Here is a 24,163-nt window from a genome sequence, read left to right as displayed (position 1 = left end):
AGATCATGAAATACAACGTTTTGTATTGGACATGTACAATACGGAATGATGTATTTACCTACTAGCCGGAACTACTTTTTATGGTAATCCCTTTGTCATGGCGAAGTGAAAAGTTCCCGGTATTTGCAAAAAATATCAAACTTTATACACTCTTTGTATCGATCTCTACCAAATACAGAAGGTATGTGAAAAAGCAAGGCCACATACTTGTGTTTTTCTAACGAATCAGAAAGCACTCATTTACTCTGCGCACTCGTGAATATATTCGTCCGCGCAATAAATAGGTGCTTTCTGATTCGTTAGAAAAACACAAGTGTGTGGTTTTGCATATTTATTTCTGAAACAGGAGCACGCTACGTAGTTATATAATAGCAATTTTGTTTAAGTTATTATTATGTTATGAACGCATGGTCACACTATCTTGACACTTGTTCAGGTGACTCTACGTAAATTGTTACTTAGTTCATTTTTCTCCCACGCTTTATCAATTCTACATTTCTAAGTTCGAATTATAGTTTTGTTGTACGTTCACACAACGGTAATTTGTTTCTGATGCCAATTTCCTGTATACAAACAAAACAAAGAACAAGAAAAGGGAAGCTCGTTAGAAACACTTTATCATCATTCAGTGACATTTTAAAATTACATTATTTGCTTGGTTTGCTCCAGCGCTACCAGTCTTAAGAACCATCTAGAGCAGGATCAAGTATGCCAGCGTGGATCTGTCAGAAATTAAATCAAGGTTGTAAATCGTTAAAATAATGTAACTGTGATGACTACATATCTTATTATTTCAACAAAACACGTGGTAGGAGTACATGCAACGTATACATATTACATCAACATATTTTGTTTTTTTAATTAGCAGCTTAAATATTACAAATCTTGCAATTCGCAAATGTGTTGTTTTCTCTTCCCTAGTTCTTATTTTGAGAACTTGGAATTACTTGAATGTTTACCCACATATACACGGCAGCTTTTCGATGAAGCAGAGGAAGCTCATTTTGCGAACACCTTGTCTTATTCTTCTTCTTGTTCTAAGTTATGTCTTTTTGTTTTACCTTTCTAGTTTTATCGATTTGGAGTTCAGATTACACTTGTTCAGATTTTTATTTTGTTATTTATTTGTGCATAGCCATAATGAACTTGTATCTTATCATTTCCTTACATATCCAATATATAATACCTCACCCGATCCTTTCATCATATTCGGTTTCATAATTTTTCAAAACCATTTCGTATATTTTCCATAGCGGATATATCGCATTAAATATTCGTTCCCATATTCGTTTATACTACTTTTTATTGCATGCAATGTCACTGCTTTTTACTTCAGTGTGATGCTATACCATCTTAATATTTCCCACCTACTGGCTATTAATTGAACAACAAAATGCTTCCGTCGCGCCTCATTGTTTAGCATAGGTATACGCTACTACTTTGTTTATTGAATTTTAAATAATTAACTTACAAAAGATCAATTACCTGATGACAAATTGCGGTGTAATTCAGGTCAATGCCGGTAATGATATATAAAACACCGAACAACAAAGCGGGCGCTCCCATCCTCAGCGGGTACTTTCATTTTGTAACATACACGTTTGTATGACTGAGCATTGCCTGATGGAAAAAAATATATATTCTAATATAGAATTATTAAAACAAGAAAGGAAATAAATAGCAAAACCAACGAGCAACTGTATTAGACATTTTAGTACATGGATCTACAACATAAACGTATTTGTAGCATTTCAAACATGTGTTGGTCACAACATGGTATTTTATCTATTTATATAGAATGTAACATGCCCTAACAGTGAGTTCTTATAACGTCTAGCAGCATGTGATTCCATCTTTCTTCCAAACAAAACCCTTTAAAAGCAATGCCCTGATAATTTAAATAGTTCCATCACAAGGATAGAAACGCCTTTATAATTTCGTCTCAACTCAATTCCTATTCTTGGCCATGAGCATTTCGTTTCAGCTTTCGGTTTTCCATAAATTTGCTATAACTTAAAACAAGCGAAAAAAAAAAAAAAAAAAGGAACAAGACATAGAAAACAAATTAAGAACAAAAACCAATATGTACATAAAGTCAGATAATGAACTCTGTATTTTAAGGAGCAACATGTCGTAGAAAGTGTTATTGTTACTTCTGTTGAACTTAGATACTTGCCTTATCGCACTCATTAACATAACATAGTTTCTTTTTCATTTGTTATTATACCACAATATGACTGAACTATCTAAACGTGTTAAAATTTGTTTTACCACTTGACCGTTTGATGGAATTTAGTATTTCAACTTTGTCTTGAGGTCCCTGATTATGAACATTGCGTTGTTGTTTCATTGATTCTTTGTCAGCCAACCCCTTAACAGAGACATCACCTGCGAGTATATAACAAAAGTGTCAAACATGTCATAAACGAGTGAAATCAATTTAACATACCGTGAGAAAATATTCCTGTACGGACTTGTATTACTTAAAACGGCTTACTCAAAGAAAATACGTCAGTATTTTGCGAGCATGACATCACAATACCGTCGTGTTACTGCCTCTAGTGGAATATATTGGCATTGGAAAATAAGATAATGTATTGTGACGTTACAAACAAATTGAAGACTGACCTGAAATAGCGCCATCATCAGAGAACGACACGTGTGACTTAGTTTACAAGACTGTGGCTTTAATTAAGTTTCATCATCTCTCCTAGTATTGAGTTTTCATAGAGGATATGATTTTTCAAAACAAGGTACTTTTATCTATTTATGTAAAATGTAGCATGCTCTAACAGTGGGTACTTGTATCGTTTAGCAGCATTTGATTCCATCTTTCTTCCAAACCAAACCCTTAAAAGTAATGCCCTGATATTTTAAATAGTTCCATCACAAGGATAGAAACGCCTTTATAATTTCGTCTTAACGCAATTTCTATTCTTGATCATGAGCATTTCTATTCAGCTTTCGGTTTTCAATTAATTTGCTATAACTTAAAACAAGCAAACAAAACCAAACAAAAATAGAAACAAGACATAGAAAACAAATTCAAAACAAAAAAACAATATGTTCATAAAGTCAAGTAATGAACTCTGTATTTTAAGGAGCACCAAGTTTGATTTGTTGAAGTCATGCTCTGAAGAAGACACGTTGTCATAACAACTCTTACTGATTATTACTTAGATATAATGATCAGTAATGGACACAAAAAAAATAAACAAAACTGTTTTTAAGTGACAGTTCATACTAGGTATCTGTAATATTAGCATCACAAAGTAATGCTGAATTTTCCGTTCTACTTGCACAACCGAATCGAAAACTGTCATTAACTGTATATTGTGCTATTACCATGAACTCGGTCGATTCTGGCGTTGAGTTATTTTTATCACCTTTCATATTTTTACTAATGATCAATTCTCAAAAAATCTGGTATTGCATCAATCTATAGCAAACAAAAACTACATGTGTAATGTATGATATCCATATTAAACGATGTACTTTCTCATATTTTAAGAAAATAAAATAAAGTTTTATCTGAACTTTTTAGATCAATTAAATGCAGCTTTCCTCGAAAAAAAGAAGTTGAAACAAGATGTTTTCGGTTGTAAAAGTATATGTATATATCAAAGATTCCTTTATTGTAACATTTCGTCATTGACACTTGAAAGTAAAAAGTGTTATTATTACTTCTGTTGAACTTAGATACTTGCCTTATCTCACTCATTAGCATGGCAGAGTTTCTTTTTCATTTGTTATTATACCACAATGTAACTGATCTATCTAAACGTGTTAAAATTTGTTTTACCATTTGACCGTTTGATGGAATTTAGTCTTTCAACTTTGTCTTGAGGTCCCTGATTGTGAACATTGCGTTGTTGTTTCATTGATTCTTTGTCAGCCAACCCCTTAACAGAGACATCACCTGCGAGTATATAACAAAAGTGTCAAACATGTCATAAACGAGTGAAATCAATTTAACATACCGTGAGAAAATATTCCTGTACGGACTTGTATTACTTAAAACGGCTTACTCAAAGAAAATACGTCAGTATTTTGCGAGCATGACATCACTATACCGTCGTGTTACTGCCTCTAGTGGAATATATTGGCATTGGAAAATAAGTTAATGTATTGTGACGTTACAAACAAATTGAAAACTGACCTGAAATAGCGCCATCATCAGAGAACCACACGTGTGACTTAGTTTACAAGACTGTGGCTTTAATTAAGTTTCATTATCTCTCCTAGTATTGAGTTTTCATAGAGGATATGATTTTTCAAAACAAGGTACTTTTATCTATTTATGTAAAATGTAGCATGCTCTAACAGTGGGTACTTGTATCGTTTAGCAGCATTTGATTCCATCTTTCTTCCAAACCAAACCCTTAAAAGTAATGCCCTGATATTTTAAATAGTTCCATCACAAGGATAGAAACGCCTTTATAATTTCGTCTTAACGCAATTTCTATTCTTGATCATGAGCATTTCTATTCAGCTTTCGGTTTTCAATTAATTTGCTATAACTTAAAACAAGCAAACAAAACCAAACAAAAAAAAAGAAACAAGACATAGAAAACAAATTAAAAACAAAAACCAATATGTACATAAAGTCAGATAATGAACTCTGTATTTTAAGGAGCAACACGTTTGATTTGTTGAAGTCATGCTCTGAAGAAGACACGTTGTCATAACAACTCTTCCTGATTATTACTTAGATATAATGATCAGTAATGGACACAACAAAATAAACAAAACTGTTTTTAAGTGACAGTTCATACTAGGTATCTGTAATATTAGCATCACAAAGTAATGCTGAATTTTCCGTTCTACTTGCACAACCGAATCGAAAACTGTCATTAACTGTATATTGTGCTATTACCATGAACTCGGTCGATTCTGGCGTTGAGTTATTTTTATCAACTGTCATATTTTTACTAATGATCAATTCTCAAAAAATCTGGTATTGCATCAATCTATAGCAAACAAAAACTACATGTGTAGTGTATGACCTCCATATTAAACGATGTACTTTCTCATATTTTAAGAAAATAAAATAAAGTTTTATCAGAACTTTTTAGATCAATTAAGTGCAGCTTTCCTCGAAAAAAAAAGGAGTTGAAACAAGATGTTTTCGGTTGCAAAAGTATATGTATATATCATAGATTCCTTTATTGTAACATTTCGTCATTGACTCTAGAAAGTAGAAAGTGTTATTGTTACTTCTGTTGAACTTAGATACTTGCCTTATCGCACTCATTAACATAACATAGTTTCTTTTTCATTTGTTATTATACCACAATATGACTGAACTATCTAAACGTGTTAAAATTTGTTTTACCACTTGACCGCGTGATGGAATTTAGTATTTCAACTTTGTCTTGAGGTCCCTGATTATGAACATTGCGTTGTTGTTTCATTGATTCTTTGTCAGCCAACCCCTTAACAGAGACATCACCTGCGAGTATCTAACAAAAGTGTCAAACATGTCAAAAGGAAACGAGTGAAATCAATTTAACATACCGTGGGAAAATATTCCTGTACGGACTTGTATTACTTAAAACGGCTTACTCAAAGAAAATACGTCAGTATTTTGCGAGCATGACATCACTATACCGTCGTGTTACTGCCTCTAGTGGAATATATTGGCATTGGAAAATAAGTTAATGTATTGTGACGCTACAAACGAATTGAAAACCGACCTGAAATAGCGCCATCACCAGAGAACGACACGTGTGACTTAGTTTATAAGACTGTGGCTTTAATTAAGTTTCATTATCTCTCCTAGTATTGAGTTTTCATCGAGGATATGTTTTTTCAAAATATAGTATTTTATCTATTTATGTAAAATGTAACATGCTCTAACAGTGAGTACATATAGCGTCTAGCAGCATGTGATTCCATCTTTCTTCCAAAAAAATCCTTTAAAGATAATGCCCTGATATTTTAAATAGTTCCATCACGAGGATAGAAACGCCTTAATAATTTCGTCTTAACTCAATTTCTATTCTTGATCATGAGCATTTCGTTTCAGCTTTCGGTTTTCCATTAATTTGCTATAACTTAAAACAAGCAAACAAAACAAAACAAAAATAGAAACAAGACATAGAAAACAAATTCAAAACAAAAAACCAATATGTACATAAAGTCAGATAATGAACTCTGTATTTTAAGGAGCAACAAGTTTGATTTGTTGAAATCATGCTCTTCAGAAGACACGTTGTCATAACAACTCTTCCTGATTATTACTTAGATATAATGATCAGTAATGGACACAACAAAATAAACAAAACTGTTTTTAAGTGACAGTTCATACTAGGTATCTGTAATATTAGCATCACAAAGTAATGCTGAATTTTCCGTTCTACTTGCACAACCGAATCGAAAACTGTCATTAACTGTATATTGTGCTATTACCATGAACTCGGTCGATTCTGGCGTTGAGTTATTTTTATCACCTGTCATATTTTTACTAATGATCAATTCTCAAAAAATCTGGTATTGCATCAATCTATAGCAAACAAAAACTACATGTGTAGTGTATGATATCCATATTAAACGATGTACTTTCTCATATTTTAAGAAAATAAAATAAAGTTTTATCAGAACTTTTTAGATCAATTAAGTGCAGCTTTCCTCGAAAAAAAAGGAGTTGAAACAAGATGTTTTCGGTTGCAAAAGTATATGTATATATCACAGATTCCTTTATTGTAACATTTCGTCATTGACTCTAGAAAGTAGAAAGTGTTATTGTTACTTCTGTTGGACGTAGATACTTGCCTTATCGCACTCATTAACATAACATAGTTTCTTTTTCATTTGTTATTATACCACAATATGACTGAACTATCTAAACGTGTTAAAATTTGTTTTACCATTTGACCGTTTGATGGAATTTAGTCTTTCAACTTTGTCTTGAGGTCCCTGATTGTGAACATTGCGTTGTTGTTTCATTGATTCTTTGTCAGCCAACCCCTTAACAGAGACATCACCTGCGAGTATATAACAAAAGTGTCAAACATGTCATAAACGAGTGAAATCAATTTGACATACCGTGAGAAAATATTCCTGTACGGACTTGTATTACTTAAAACGGCTTACTCAAAGAAAATAGTTCCATCTCAGTGATAGAAACGCCTTTATAATTTCGTCTTAACTCAATTTCTATTCTTATTCATGAGCATTTCGTATCAGTTTTCGGTTTTCCATTAATTTGCTTTAACTCCAATGCCAAATCATTGTCATTGTTTTCTTTTCAATAACAAAATATTTCACGATGCTGAAAATATTGAAGTGTTTACTCTTATTCAGTGTTATTGTACTATTATTAGGAGAGAAAAAAATGTTGGTACAGAATGTTGCAGGGAGAAAATATTTTCAAATATATGTTTGCATTTAGAGTACTTTCATCACTATAATTTGTTTATCTCAGTCATACGTGATTTGTTTTTAAAGTTTTTTTTTCTGTTTACTCCCTTCATTTTCCATAGCCGTCTTAGTGTTTTACAAAATACTACGTGCGTCAGAGATTTTCGTTTAAACCTTACAAGGTGATACAGCAAGACATACAATAACAATCAACGCTATTTCGCGTTTTGTTCCTTTCTCTGAATATTGAACTTTGAATGAGCTATCAAGTTTAATATGATAAACATTTCACACGCAATATACTGAAAATACAATCATCAAAAAGACAATCTTCTATAAAACATGGTCTATATCTTTAAGCATGTTCACTTGAATCCATAACTATCAAGTGATTTAGAAGTTAAAACATGTACATATTTTATATATAATGTATATATTGTATCTGTAAACAGGTGCCAAGCATGTAGCGGGGACCGCTTACTTGCTGCCTATTTGTTTGTCGATGTGAGGTTGTAACATTGCCTAGATTTGACCTAGATTTACGTACAAGGGTGTCGTTGATATATCAGAAGACGCTTACCATTCCGGAACACCTTGTATCCAGTTCTAAATGTAGGCACTCCCTTGTTCACAATTTACCATAGTTTTATCGATTTTGAGTTGAAACTATTGTTTCGTTGACGTTTCGAATTTTGTTGTTGTTATGTTTCAACAAGTTCCTCTCTTTTTTAGTATGAGGGTTTGTTCTAAATTAGTCTTTATATTACAGTATATGTTCTTGAGATACCTAAAATGAAATATATTTTTAAAAATAAATCACCTTTTTAAACCGATTGTTTTGTATTTGAAAATAATCAGTCCCTTTTGAGGCACCTCGCTGCATATCTATTCATCTTAATATCTTTAGATCTGTATTGTTCCTTTGATCTTTAGCAACACTTATGATACCTAAATGGTCGTATGGTTCGGTTAATACTTTGTTTGGCTTTCCAAACCAAATTATTGAATATATGGCAGTGTCTTCATTAGTCGAGCCAGTAATCTCCAGGTAATTACGAACATTAAAGCAATTTTACTGACTGTTTTTGCAGAATATTACTTCCTACCTTCCAGGAATTATACATCTACAAAAACATGCACGAACAAAAACTAAAACTAGTTTGAAAATACAGACCTGTCCGTAGACCAAACGCAGTTACGAGTGGAATCGTCACGAGCAGCAACAGGAATAAGGATGGATTCATCTTTGTAGAGTTATCAGATACGTAGTCTGTACGCTGTAACGTCGGGAGACCTCTCGGTGAAGATGTGGTAAACTCAAACAACCCAATAAATTTATAGATGTTTTACCAACAAGCTGTTGTCAGCAGCCTCCACCTGTCACTTCACCATTTCGTACATTTTAACTAAATTTGGAAAATGTTGATATTTTAAACTTATCATTTAGATTTTTACATTGTTTTGCACATTTATATAGGAATAAAGGGGCGTTTTGTTGATATTCATGCCGGTATGAACGCAAATCGGTTACATCTTTATTGTTAATAAAACGTTTAAATGTTTAAAAAATATATTTTAAACTTATCATTTAGATCTTACATCTACATATGTATATTGCATGAAGCCCGCTAAAGCTTCAGGTTTAATATGGATGATATTGATTAGCGTTCATACCGACATGAAAATTTGAAAAACGCCGTTCAATCCATATGTTTTCATTCTTATTATAAAACATTTGTTTAGTTTAATTTATTAGTTTTTAAATAATTAACTAATTCACTTTGTTTGGTTTAAGCGTTTTCCTTGGAGCGTTTGACGCAGGGGCATTTTCATATCATCCGAAGCGAAAAGAATCTCACTGAATAAGGTTAATCTATGGTGGCACGGTAGTCCAGTGGTACGACGCCGGGCCCCTGGCCAAAGGGTTGCGGGTCCGAGTCACGTCACGGCACTGAGTTGTATCTTTGAGAAATATACTTTACTCTGATTGTTCCAGTCTACTCAGTTGTTATTGAGTATGTGTTTGGGTAGCTCTAGAATTGTTTAAGTACTAGCCGTGAGCGCCTAAATGGCAGCACCGGCTGTGTGCTCCCCAGGGAGTTGAACAAGATATTGTTTGGTTGCAAAGGCCCTAAAACTATTATTATATTATAATTTGTCAACCGCTTTGAGACGACCTACGAACTAGTTTGTGATAAAACGGTCTATAAGAACCTCGAAATATTATCATTATTATCTATGACGTCATACATAAACCATGTGTTATATGTAAGTCACGAGATAATTTGCTTCCATACTCAAATGAAATGCAATTCTGTTGGTAATAATTATATAGTGGGTTGCAGCGCTAATGTAAATATTCTTTAAATTAAATCTGTTTAATCAAGGTTTTTGTAAACATTGATAGAGTACGTCAACATTAGACATTTGAAACCTGGACGACAGGTGCAACCAACGCCATTCTCAGTACAAACTCTGTTCAATTGACAGTAGCGAGTCATTTTGTTTCTTGTTTGTAATTTGTATGTGGATGTTACAGTAAAAAGGATGAATCACCCTACAATTATCAGCTTATCTTTTTATTTTTATTCACTTAAATTCAGAAATGGTTGTGCCGGTGTTTTTTTAACTACCCAAATCCACACATTTTAAAATAATTACCATATGGACACGGTCCTATATACACGTAAACGCAGCCACTTTGTACATATACCTAGACAGTAGTTTTCCTCATCCGCGGCACAATTCAGGTAAATGGGAGCTACATACCAAATCGATTGCAAGGAACAAAAACTTAACGTATAGTTGTGTTTCCATAACGGGCATACGGTATTATACATCAGCTCTGTGTGTCAGGCACAGGCCAGGTAAAGCTCCGGTCACTCGTCAAAATGTTATTTACCTGTTCTGGCCTTGGAGCCAAAGCGTTCTTGACAGTCTAACTGTAATTGTAATGCCCTGTAACAAGCAATTGCAATATTGAACATAATCTTAATTACTTTGATGAGATATTAATATATACAGTGTCAGTTATTGCATACGAGCCTTCCGGATATTTTTCATTCCGTAATGTTGATTAACAAATTGTATCAAATCGCTCAGTTGTACAGACGATGTGCGGACGGTGTGGCACGATGTATGCACGATGTGCGCATGCTATTTTTTAATGTCTTGTGTGGTCAAACAACTTGTTTAATCGTTTCCATCGACTTTGCTGGGGAAACAATGAAAAAATACCTCTGTTTATGGCCACCACAAAGATATCTATAGCATTAACAAGAATTGCTATAACCCTTTGAAAACTTGGGACACGATTTTTAGAAGGGTATATCACCCCCGATAAAAACCTAGCTCATTCGGTAAATCGTAATACTAGAAAACCAGAGGACACGCGTTCAGCAGAGTATAACGTGAAAAGGTGACCCCTATAGAAAACCTACTCGGGGATCATTTTTCTATTGTAGAAATCTTACACGGGGTCATTTATCTACGTGTAGATCCTACTCGGCAGTCCATAAAAAACAGCCCCCGCCCCTCCCCTAATATATTTTATCCATAGTCATGTGAAAAACTGACCTTCGTAGAAAAGTGACTCATGTTGCAGAAAAATGGTAACATCAGATTATGTGCACGAGCATAAATAAAATATATTCATTCTATTCCGCAATGAGATTTCCTCGTCCACCCGTCCGTCTTTCCATCCATCCAATAGAAACACTTCCATATCGTGGTCGGTGATTAAAAATAGATTACACACTGGCATCTACATCTTAATATGGAATTTGACATAGCTCCACAAGAATGTTTGAAAGACGGGCATGAACGGTCAAAGGTTATGTACTTAAAATAGAACGTTAATTAAAAACGTTCCATCACATTTCGTCAAATATCAAAAGATTTGCCTGATCACGCAGAAGAAAACACCATAAGAGAATACCAAAAAGTCAACATGACCATAAACTTCAACCAAGACCACCACCATGTAGATCTAGACTTATATACACGTAAACATAGCCACTTTGTACATTTACCTACACCGTAGCTTTTTCTCCCCCGCGGCACTTTCAGGTGTGTGGGATCGAGCTATAAACCAAATCGGTTGCAATAAACAAAAACGTAACATATAGTTGTGTTTTCATAACAGCCGAACGGTATTATACATCAGCTTTGTGTGTCAGGCGCAGGCCAGGTAAAGCTCCGGCCACTTGTCAAAATGTTATTTACCTGTTCTGTTACCTAGGCCAAAGCGTTCTTGACAGTCTAACTGTCGCTGTAGTGCCGTGTAACAATCATTGTAATATTGAACATAATCTTAATCATTTTGATTAGATATACATATGAACAGGCAAAGCCTAAAAAGAGCGTAGTTTTTGTTAATATCTGATATTTACTGATTCAGAATGATATTTACTGATTCAGAATAAGATAACGCTGATTCAGAATGTAATCAGGTAAGTTCTATTTTAAGTCGGCAAGTCGAGGAATAACAATAAAACACAAGCTCTAATGAGATTTTAAGACCGACATAACATTAAGGGGAAACCGGGGCAATTTCGGCCCATTTGTATTCAAGTCCGTTCTAGGAAGTATGGCAGCACGTCCGTTTGTAAAGATCGGATGGCCGAACGAGTCCCGCCATGGGGTAATTAATATAAGTTCGGACAGAGATCCGGGTAATTTCGGCCCAGACTCCGCTTATATATTTCGTCATATAGCAGGCAATGGCAATTTTTCCCGCCAATCAACGACTCTTTATGTGTTGCACTGGCCGAACTTGCTCCGCTATCATGGGCCGAACCTGTCCGGACACAATTTTATATTTCAATACATTCTAACAAAGTACAGCAAAATTATAGTAAGTGCTTGACTGGGCTTTTATGTATATCATTTGAAATTGTCAGTGTGTTACACGTTTGGTCATAAAAATTAACAGTTACGTTTACAGAAAGTTCGCATAACTGAAAGGAATCGATATCATGATTTTCTTTCTACCAACTCGAAAGTAAATTTCTTCTGTTTAGTCATTTTACTTTAGGGATTGCCTTGCCATGTTTTAGAGTGAATGGCCTGCCAACTAAGCTGCAAAGATTTTACATATAAGATCAAAAACAAAAATATCAGGAGTGGCCGAACTTGCCCTGGTCTCCCGTATGTAGATATTTTGTATCATAGATGTTTGGTTAAAATATATTCACATTATTTTTGCATCAATGACGCCATTTTCTTTTCGTCAAAGCTCTAGTAGATATTTGTTCTTGTGCGTAACGTATATGATGGGTCGGGTGGCGCAGTGGATAGCGCGCTCGTCCTCGTCAAGATGGCCGGATTCAACCCCGGTCACCTGCCCGACCACGCGGGTTTTCTCCGGTTTCTCCGGTGTCCTCCCACATTAGGAATTAGATCCTCTGCGTGCTTCCGTCAGTGCACAAAAAGAATAACTGAGTTAAGTTGGGAAATACTGTTTGGTAATTGCTAAAGAAACAAGTGCATAGTACATATTTGACGATAAGTCAAAGTAAATGTATAGAGATGGAAGTTAAAAAAAGAAAATTAAGTTTGTTCCCAAAGGATTGATATTAGTTTCATGGAAAATCATGCCATCGAACTCAATAAAGATACTGTTAACCTGAAACTCAATTATTCTCACATTTTCATCCTCAGTATATTGCATTTGACCTTTAATTTTAGTTTTTCAGAAAATATGCCTCAAAAAAGTTTACATTTATATGTGCATTACCGTTTGCTGTCCTTGGCAACATGTATGATCGGTGAATTGTCAAGGTCAATAATGACATAAAAAAGAACTTAACAAAAGAAGCATAACTGTAGCAGCTGTATTTCCGCCTAATTCATAATGAAATTCCAACAGCATAATGATTTGCCGAAACGACCATACGAATATCAACGGATATGGCTGGTTTCGCTCAAGCACCCGATTTTGTTTTCTTTATTTTGGTAAAAATGACAAGGATGATTTAGTTGTTTTTCTTTTATGTATCTCAAATATCACTTGAAATTGAGTTTAATGTTTGTATTCATTAAATAAATGACTTTTGAAAGGAATGACACTGAAATATGTAATTATGACTATTCAGATTCTGAGCTCTCTTCATCAGTCTCTCACCAAGGTCTGTATGAATATAGAACACATTGAACATGTCCGAGTCGTCTGACGAATGTGTTTATACAGCACAGTAATGACAGTTAAATAAGTCCAGTTGATGTGGTCATATAACATTAAGAAAAAACGAGAACCGGTTGTATTTCCATTGTAATTCTATAGTGTAAAATATACTCGGGTGATTTGTTTATGAATGAGAATGTACCCGGGTCAGAGTTAGTTGGATTACATTTACTAAGCTAAAAACAAAACATCCATTAAATAAACTGTAAAAATGATACAGAGTTACAAAAAAGCCTGTCCGGCTAAGGTTTATAGATTCATCTTAATTAAGTACGCCAAATAGTTGTGCTTTATGTATAGCATAGCTTAATAAATTAGAGGTTTTTCGATTTTAAGAACAAAGGAATTGATTTTAAAACAGAATATGCATGTAATACGATCTAGTCAAATTTCTTTATTGTAGGATATCATGAAATGAAATTAGAACAAAATGATCTGCTGACAACAATATTACCAATGCATTGCAATGTTTACAATATTTGATATCAGTGAAATGAAGCTATACTATAAAGGCTTTACAATTTATTTCAAATCCAAAACTGATATATCTTCTATTATAAGTAAAAACAAAAACAAAAAACTTAATAGAAATTCTCAAGTTTTATCATCAAACGGGCGTATGCATCATATCGTCTATGTGATGTATGAAATGGAGTACAAGGAGTCTTAATGGATGTCGTCATCAGAATAATAGATGATACTGTAAAATGTCTTTACTTAAAACAACTCAGAAGTATATCAAAGTCTTAAGCATCTATTACCAACATTTTAAGCTGAGAATGGGCCAATATTTGAGAACTGTCCTTAGCATGCTTAAGTCTCATTTTTAAATATGACGGACATAAATCGAGCACCTCATCGTACGCTTCAGAGAACTGTGTCAAGTCGAGTGAATTTTATTCAGAAGCAAAGCGGGTATATTTAACATACTTTCATGGTAGGCATTATCAATGATGCATATGGACCACTCAAAGACATACAGAGGCAGGTCCTTTCTGTTTTCACATCGGACAGCTGTGCTGTGTGCGATAAGACGAATGTTTTCGCCACACGTCATGCATTCGAGACACACTCCGGTCGCTACTGAGCTCTTCATTCCAACTCCACATCGAATGTCGATGTGTGCTGTTACCGCCAACTTTAAATATTTGTAACATGACAAACACTTGCTAAATAACAAGTTATAAATTCTATGCACTCGCTGTTCCGTCACCACAAACTTTCATAACGTAAACGACTGTCAGGGCCCCCTATCGGCGATCTTTATTCATAGTACTAAATACTGTATGGGACTCAATGTGTTCGCCTGCTCACCATCATTCGCCATGACTTCGTATGAAGCAGTATTATAGATCCAGTCTGCTTTGGTCAATTATAATACCACAATCCGAGATATTCCCTAAACGTAATGCATAATTATCAATAGACAATGTAGATCGTAGGTCTCTATTTCATGATATTCATATTTATTTTTATTAATACAAAGTCACTGAATTTTTTAATGTAGAGCACAAATTTAATTGAATCTCAATTACACAAGACTTTACAAAGAACACGATATATCTAATTTTATGAGAAAAACTGTTTCTATCAATATAATGCAAATTAAAAGTCTGCTTTAATGTCCTTGGGCAAATCAGGGACAGTATATATATGGTCCATTATACGTCCCTGGGCAAATTCAAAGTCTGCTGTTGAACACTAGACTTTTAATTTGCCAAAGGGCATATCTCTTATTTCTTCATTTTCAAACAGTGATTGTGAGTTTTGAGACTTGCTTTTTTAATTTAGAAATAATCTAACAAGGTGTTTTAACTTTGACAATTGCTAACTAGTATTTTAAAGCTAAAAAAAAAGATCTGATTTTTTGATAAAAAAATAATTTGATAATTTTCATTATCTCAATATATTTGTGTGTGCTGTTTAAATTTTAGAGATAAACTACAGTTGTGTGACCGCACAACGCACCAAAAATAGCGTGCGCACACCGTGCATACATCGTTCACACACCGTCCGCATATCGTCCAAACATGGTGCGCACAACTGTGCGATTTAACAACCGTTCGCCCCGTTGTGCGCTTCTCACCGCACAACTGTGCGATTGGGTACAATTTGTAGATCAATATTACGGAATGAAAAAAATACGGAAAGCTCGTATGCAATAATGAAAACTGTATATATTACTGTAATTTCTCATCAGCGGTCAAACTTCTTTGGTGAACCATCCGCAGACTATATTTGCCTCAACATAACATTTGGAGGTACGCTGGAAATATAACGGAACAGGCAATACAAAAGAAGCTAAGGTAGTGGCAGTATATAGAATATACATACTTTACTCGATATTAATTTTAAAGTTAATCATAACCCCTTGATTTTTTTTTATTTTAATATATTTCATAAAATTAAGTGGCTCTATATAAACCTTATTTATTTCAAAACAATTTTAAAACTTGAATACTGAACAAAAAAAAAGAAACGCACAAAGTTCCCCCCTGCAGTACACCTTAGTTGTAAGGAAATAATGGAATATTTGGTCAGGTATCACATCAAGAACGATCTCCCTTCTCAACAATCTACCCTAAAATCAGCCAAGCGTGACGATGTCATTTTGTGACTTTGTGAGCGTCTTTGGTCCAAATCACGCGGCGTGACCAAGCCAAGCTTGAGTTTTCAAACAAATAATCTCAACGGGTACTCTAAGTTCAGCCACATTAATCTTCCACGTTGGCATTTTGATTTCGCCATTGACTGAGATGACACGCTTAACGCAAATTCAGAGGGGTAGAGCAATTGCGATGTTGACGGGTGGTCATAGCAAAACTGCTGTCGCACGGCAGTTTGGTGTTGGCCCGTGTACAATTAACCGTCTCTGTACACGTTTCCGTGCTACTGGGTTAGTTTCCGATCGTCCAAGGAGCGGTCGTCCGCGTGTAACGACCGCACGACAAGACAGGGCGATTCGATTGTCGCACTTGCGCAACAGATTCAAGACTTATCGCATACCTTAGGTACTCATGGCAGACCCATTAGTTCTCAAACTGCCAGGAACCGCTTGCGTGCCGAGAGAATCATTGCGCGCCGACCTTATGTCGGGCCATCTCTGACACATGGCCCGAATAGGGTTGGGATGCGTCGATGGAGGCGTGTGATGTTCACCGACAAGTCTAGATTCTGTCTGTATCGCTCAGACGGAAGAAAAAGGGTATATCGCAGACGCGGGGAGCGTTTCGCCGACGCATGCGTGGTTTAACGCGATAAATTCGGTGGTGCTTCTGTAAAGGTTGAGGGAAGCATCTCCCATGGAGTAAATTCCCCCTTAGTGATCCTGGATCAAAACTTCAATGCCGTTCGATACAGAGACCAGATCCTCCAACCACATGTCCTTCCACTTCTCAGACGTCATAATCTAATTTCCCGGCAAGACAATGCTCGACCGCATATTGCCAGAGTCTGTCGTGATTTTCTCACGGCAAACAACATTCAGCCTCTGGAATGACCCCCATAAAGCCCCGACATGTCTCCCATTGAACATTTGTGGGATGAGCTGGGAAGGCGTATTAGGACACGTCAAACCCGCCCAACTAACCGCGCCCAGTTGATCGCAGCATTAACCCAAGAATGGAACAACACTCCCTTAAGGAGAATACATGTTCTTATGAATTCAATGCATAAGAGAATCCGTGCAGGGATTCGTGCAAAGGTGCGCACACCAGGTACTGAAGTGTCATTTTGTTTTTCGCGGGTATCCCACTTTGAATAACTACTGATGACACGAGTGACGTCACACAGACTTTTCTTCAACAGTATTGTAAAAAGTAGACACAAATTTCCCAAAATATCACAGGCTATTGATTGCATAATTTAATTGTGCGTTTCCCTTGTTGGTTCAGTATATTATACTCCTGTTGTCCCGGATGTTAGCGCAGGGGAAGGGCTTAACGTGAAGGAAACCGGAGTACACATTTTCACTTCGATGAATAGAACCCTGGCCGTCTTGATGAAAGGCAAGTGCGCTATCCACTACATCACCGACCACACTAAGGGGTTTAACAGACCTGCCAGTCTGTTTTAACTGTAGTTTAGACAAAATGGATTTCAAAATGTTTGACCCCCTTTGATCCGAGAAGTACGAAGAAACTGTATAATGCATTGTCATCAATTGCTGGCATGCTGTATCTATTAACTCATAGTATAGGTGCTACGTCGTTGTGAACGTCCTATGTTCATATAAAGAGCCTTTTCAGATAACATGTTTCTGCCACAGACCATTTTAGATTCGTAGTCGTCCTCGTCGGAAGGGAAGAGTAAGGGAAGGTGGTTAAGAAAGGTTCCGTATTTTAAAGTTTTGTAATTCTTAAGATATTTTATTTGAATAGGTCAATAAAATCTTCTATTGTTATTGATTGTGTAATTTTACAGCAGGCATTATTTTTGCTCTTTCGGGAATACAATTAAGTTTGATTAAACTAATTTGAATGCTGATAACTTCTTTTCAACTAAGCTCAAATTAAGTTTACTTATTATTGAAATGTTGTTTTGTTTTCTTTATACACATAGGAAAATAAAATAATCAATTCTCATATTCGAATATTTGGTTCAAAAACACATAAATGTAGAGATTAAAAACACAAATGACATCTTCCCGCTAATGCTTGGCTCCTTCTCAGTGATCCATAGATCCTTCTAAAATACGAAGAAAACAATCCTGTGATAAATATGACAGCTTTATTTAATGTCAATATGACGTTATACTACTATTAATGATATATATAAACAAAAAGGTAAAATACTTGAATAATGTTAGCAAGACTTTATTTTCAGTCATTAACATTTTGAAATAGCATTATTTTTCTAATCTTTCCATTGGGAATCATTTCTCAGAAAGGGATTTGATAATTCCAGCATTTACCTGAAGTAAAAAGAATAAGTGTTGTTAAACGAATATGTACAACTAAACATATAATTTATTTCTTACGCTGTACTGTAGTAAAATCATATTATAAACGTGGTCATGCGCACACTCAAATTATGTCAAAAAATTGAAAAGCTATCATTATTTAGTCTTACTTACATTAAAATGGTAACAGTATATACGAAAACACAATGTATTATTAGGCTTAAATATATCCTTTCTGTTCAATTTCTTGCGTGTCATCCTGTATTTACGTTTGCTTATGTTCTGAAATGTAACCATTATTTTCCAGATATTATTTAATGGTTTTGTAGAGAAATTCTATTTTTGTGTTAATTATTATATTTTGCAAACTTATATTGGATTAATGAATGATATGTTTGCTTACATCTACTATCCAAATGGTTACGACGGAAGCTGTAATCGTGTTTGCAAAGTTCTCTACAAGCTACATGAAGTTCATCGTTGGAATACCTTTTGGATTTTGACATCATGAAACCACCTTTAAAGAAATGAATAAACTATTTGATATGTCAAGGATTAACACATTAACAAACAATGACATTTACAACTTGTAATATTTACATGAATTATAGTTATCTTTCCAAATTATTCGCACAAACACTATCTTGTATCTGATATAAATATATGTCTTTGTCATTTCAAATAACAAGTACCTTAGACATACTAGCACAATGAATAAGCAAACTGAATCACATACTCGAAGTACTATGGTTTCTCTCTTGACAAACATTCTGTTTGCTTCCCTTGAATATAATAAAATGAAATGATTGCGGTTTTCTATTTGACTAGATTCCGTTTTAAAGAACTGACCAATACTAAGACGTATAGCTGTCCTGTGGAAGTCCCATAGGAACTACACCGAAGTACAAACCCTTTGTGATTATCCTTCCGCTGCCGCGCAGTTATTTTGATGAACTTCAAAGCTTCACACTAGCCTGTCTGTAGCATTCATAAGGTGCCACATAAAAAGCGTTCGTTTTTTTAATGACAGTTTACAAAGAAACAAAGAAAATATGTGTATTAAAAGTGGACCAATTGGATTTCGAATATAGTTCAAAGCAATTCCATTGTTTCCCACATATACCTGATGTTATTAGAAATAATTTGCTGGTTAAATTAAATCACAGGGCGTTCTTTAGAGTGTTGTAATAATACCAGACAGTCATAATGATTTAAACTTATAATTAAGACTTTGATACTAGCTGAATGCTGTGCCGTAACCATTGAATGGACCCATCACACTTTCTAAATTGGATTTAAGCTGAAAGTTTTATTGCTTTTCATATTATATTTATTTTTCATAAAGCTTGTAAATCTATTTTTAACAAATTAACATTATACTTATATATTTCTGGTAAAAAAACAGTGTATTACCATTAGCATCTATTCTTAATAAATGAAAATCACACTATTTATTCCAAGTAAAAAATACAGAGTATTAACATTTGGTCGCTTTCATACACAATTGTAAAACTCTATATTCTTTTACCAAATAGCGAACAAATAAAAAGATAAACTGTTTCCATTAATTTCTTTCTAACATACATCCTACTTAATACAATGAAACTGTACTTGCAGTTTGAATGCGATGTACTGCAGCAAAAATCAAATAAGGAAAATAATAATAACATAATCAAGACGCGGCTACATAAACTGTCGCCAGCGTGATATAGTTACATTGTATTCACTTTCAATGTTATTTAGAGTATTCAATTCAAAACAACAAATACTAAACTTAATTAGAAAAGTCATACCGTTCCTTATTTTAGCATAAGCCCGAGTTTTTGCTGTTACGAGTGGAATCACCAAGAGCAGCAACAGAAATAAGGATGCATTCATCTCTGTAGAGTTGTCAGATACGGTGTTATTTTGTTTGCTGTAAGATAACACAACGTCGGGTGAGGTGTGAGGAACGAAAGGGAAATTGACGAATTTATAGACATTTCATCAACAACCTGTTGGTAATCACTACCATCTGTCACATTTCTATTTTATAACCTGAAAACTATATTTGGAAAATTGATATATTTGTACTTCATCGTTTCGACTTTAAAGTTGAAATGTCGATTTTATTTATGATATTATACCGCGTTTTGATATATTTTTCTCTATGTAACACCAAATAACATTTAATTCAGATGTATAATGTAGAACAAGATGAGTAATGCATGCTATAACATTCTGATAAATAATTGCAAACATTAAATTCATTTGATATATAAAGATCTAACACTTTCAATTTAAAAATTAGAATGCCCATTTAATATTTTAAAATAAATCTAATATTGCTTTCGACGAACACATTAGTAAATAGGCGCTTCATATCGATTAGATTTGGGAGAATGTATCATGACCTGACATATGTGTTTAATAAATATAAACAAATGTTTTGCTTATTTATTTATTTATTTAGGTATGATAACTTTGAATTGAAACTCTTAACATGGACTTTATGGCCCATTTATTATAGCGTCAGACTAGTAAGCAGGAAAACTGGGATCGACCCCTAGTGGAGGCATTGGAAACAAAATGGACCTGTGTTGATATAGATTTCCCTTGTCAGCTTCGGTTTGCTTTTGTTTTACATTTCGATATAAGTAGAGCCTATCATTAATATTTCTGTGTTTATCTTTTATTGCTTATAACTATAACGTATATTTTTAAGTTTAGTTTAAATTGCTCTGTTAACATTTTAATTTAAATAATCTTTGGTGCCATATGTTGCCTAATTGTTGTCACACCATTTTTTTTTTCTATTTTAGCGCCATGCCTACTATCTGTACTTACACAGATGACTTTATGTATATCTATATACCTTTGATATCATTATAAAATAAATATAATGAAATCTATATTTGTATATACTGAGTTATTTCTTCTATATTAGAAAGATTATTAAATTATGTAGATATTATCATATTTATCTGTATAGTTAAATCATTAATGTTATCACAATACTAAAGGCTTAACCTGATAGCAATCAAATGTTCTAAACATGGGATAGACGAAAACTTTATTAAATGGTGTTTATGGAAACTTTTCAAAACACCGCGACAGGTGCGATATAGGTTATATATATATTCAAATGATAAAATTACTCTCCCGTAACACTTCTTTAAAAGGGTATATATCAATGTTGGTTAAGATAACACGAGAAACCCCTGAATACCGATCACTTCATCTACGTTCCGTTGCATTCGTACACAATGATAATGATCGAGATTGCTACATACATATTAAATAGTACTAAAGGTAAGTTGACTATATTTTGTGCATAACCCTGGCGTACTGATATTTCCATGCCATTCGAATGGATTATGATTTATATTTTACTGCTTTATATGTCCTATGTTTTGCATAAATGATTGCACATGTTCTCAAATAATTTTATGATTAATGTGAGCTATTGAGAAAATGTAAAGGTTGCACAAAATGTTATCCATTGATAACTCTACAAACCTTTTATTTACATCAATTTAGTTGTCTAGTACTGCCTTCTACTTCAGTATTTTTAATTTCGGACTTGTTTTCCCTGTATCCGGGGAATCCAAAACTCAAAATAGGAGAAACCTATATTTTAGCATATCTCTATAACCCTTCTAGATAATCATACAAACCTGGTTGTCTAGCTGTGCTTACATTTAAAAGTAAGCTTTCATTTCCGATGGATTCATTCACCAAGTAAACAACCTTAAATGCAAATTGTGTTGCTTCTGTAGCATATCCCTAGAATCACGTTAGTATATTTTTACGAGAAATTAGATTATATCAGTTTGACGAAAGTGATATGTTTATGTTCATATATCAAAAAAAGTTTATTTGCTCTATTACTTTTGGTTCTTGACCAGAATATAACTTTCTATTCACTTCATTCAAAACAAAATATTTTTGTTGAAGTGAAAACAGTATAACATGTAGCTGTTTAGTACACAGTGGCTACATATACGTATGTATTTAATAACACAATTGAAAAGATAAACAACATTGTTTAGCATTATTGAGACTTTAGAAACTTAATAATTGTGAAATACAATGGTTTGCCTGCAAAAACCATATATATAGCTATTACTCATTTGGAAGAATATACCAAAACTTTTATTTTTTTAAGTGTTCATTTTGAAACCTCCATTTTTTGAAATTATTATACGACTATATCATATTATTCGACTATTCTTCACCTGAATTTAGATACCTCAACAAGTGCAAGTTACGTAGGTAATTCATTGGACCGTGTCCATATTCATTTAAATTTTACATATGTCGATATGGTTCGTTTAAAAAATACTGAAAACACCTTTTCTAAATTTTCGAAAATATGAATAGAAAGATGTCTTATAGATGGAGCTAGAATATAGAAATACACAAGTTAACTTCATATGCTTGAACACAAAACTGTATACACTTGATATTGTTAAGCCATTCCTCAAGTTTCACCTACCACGACTGTTACTGCACAGCGTTCGTTCATCGTGCACACAAATATGCACTAGCAAAAGTCGTCCAGATTGTCATCGTTCGTACATCGTGAATACATAGGAATGTGCACACACCGTGCGCACACTGAGCATCGTTTAACGTTATGGGATACCACAACTGTATATATGAGAAAGTTATATTTACAGATTATTGTGACGTTAAAATAAATCGGGAAAAGGTTATGACTAGATTATTCACAGTCATAATCGAAAATTAAGAGAGTACAGTTTTAACAAAATCATCAAACGATCTCAAAGTCGAAAATCATAATGCAAATATTAAGTAAATTTGTATTAATGTTCCGCAAAGATAAACGTCATCTGCTTCGTGTACGACATATGCAATGATAATCTACGTCAAATCTACATGTAGGTTAGTGGCAGCAAAACCACAAGACATACTTAGTAAGCATAACACATAACGTTTACCTTCCTAAAACAAGAAATAGCATACGTTGAATATCGGGAAAACAGTTGCAATGAGCTATATACATAGTTTCTTTGTCCGCACATTCCTCCATCAATAGTCTCGCCACACTTTTGTTTTCTCCTTTACCTCGGATGTATTGCTTTTTCGGGACATGAAGTCGAATGTTTGCTTTTTGTTATTTTTTTCTCATTAGTAACCCCATTTGTTTCTTTGAGAACGTAACAATATATGGCTCCGATTTCACTTAGATTTTCATATCGGTTGTACTCAATGAAGCGGCAGACGCGTGCTCTTCCGTTAAATCGTACTTTCCTTGTTTTCTTTCAATGGCTGCCATGTAGGTATTTCCTTTATTCATATATCTAGTTTTAGAGTTCAAAGGTGGGGTCAACATTTGGCCACCAATTTGATTTCCTTTATTCTTTTGCCATATGTAGATACATAAAAATGATCAATAACTGCATAAATTATTATTCATAATTGTTACTGATAACCGTAGTGGACCTCCTTGCATAACACCAGGTTGAGTGACGGGGGTATCCTTACAAAATGACCGATAAATATCACCGGCAAATTGAATTATGATAGTGTATAGTGTATAATATTACTGTTATTTTGATACTTAATATGTCATATTGGTAGACATGAAGTAAGCGTAGTGATACTTTTAATTGGAAAAACATGCAAAGTTTTCACAAAATTTAAAATAAATCTATCATTGTCACCTTGCCTTTATATAGTTACAATGGTGGTCTATATTTTAAACTTCTTTG

Source organism: Mizuhopecten yessoensis, unplaced genomic scaffold, assembly GCF_002113885.1.
Source record: "Mizuhopecten yessoensis strain PY_sf001 unplaced genomic scaffold, ASM211388v2 scaffold9503, whole genome shotgun sequence".
Taxonomy (NCBI): domain Eukaryota; kingdom Metazoa; phylum Mollusca; class Bivalvia; order Pectinida; family Pectinidae; genus Mizuhopecten; species Mizuhopecten yessoensis.
Note: the sequence above shows the minus strand (reverse complement) of the source record.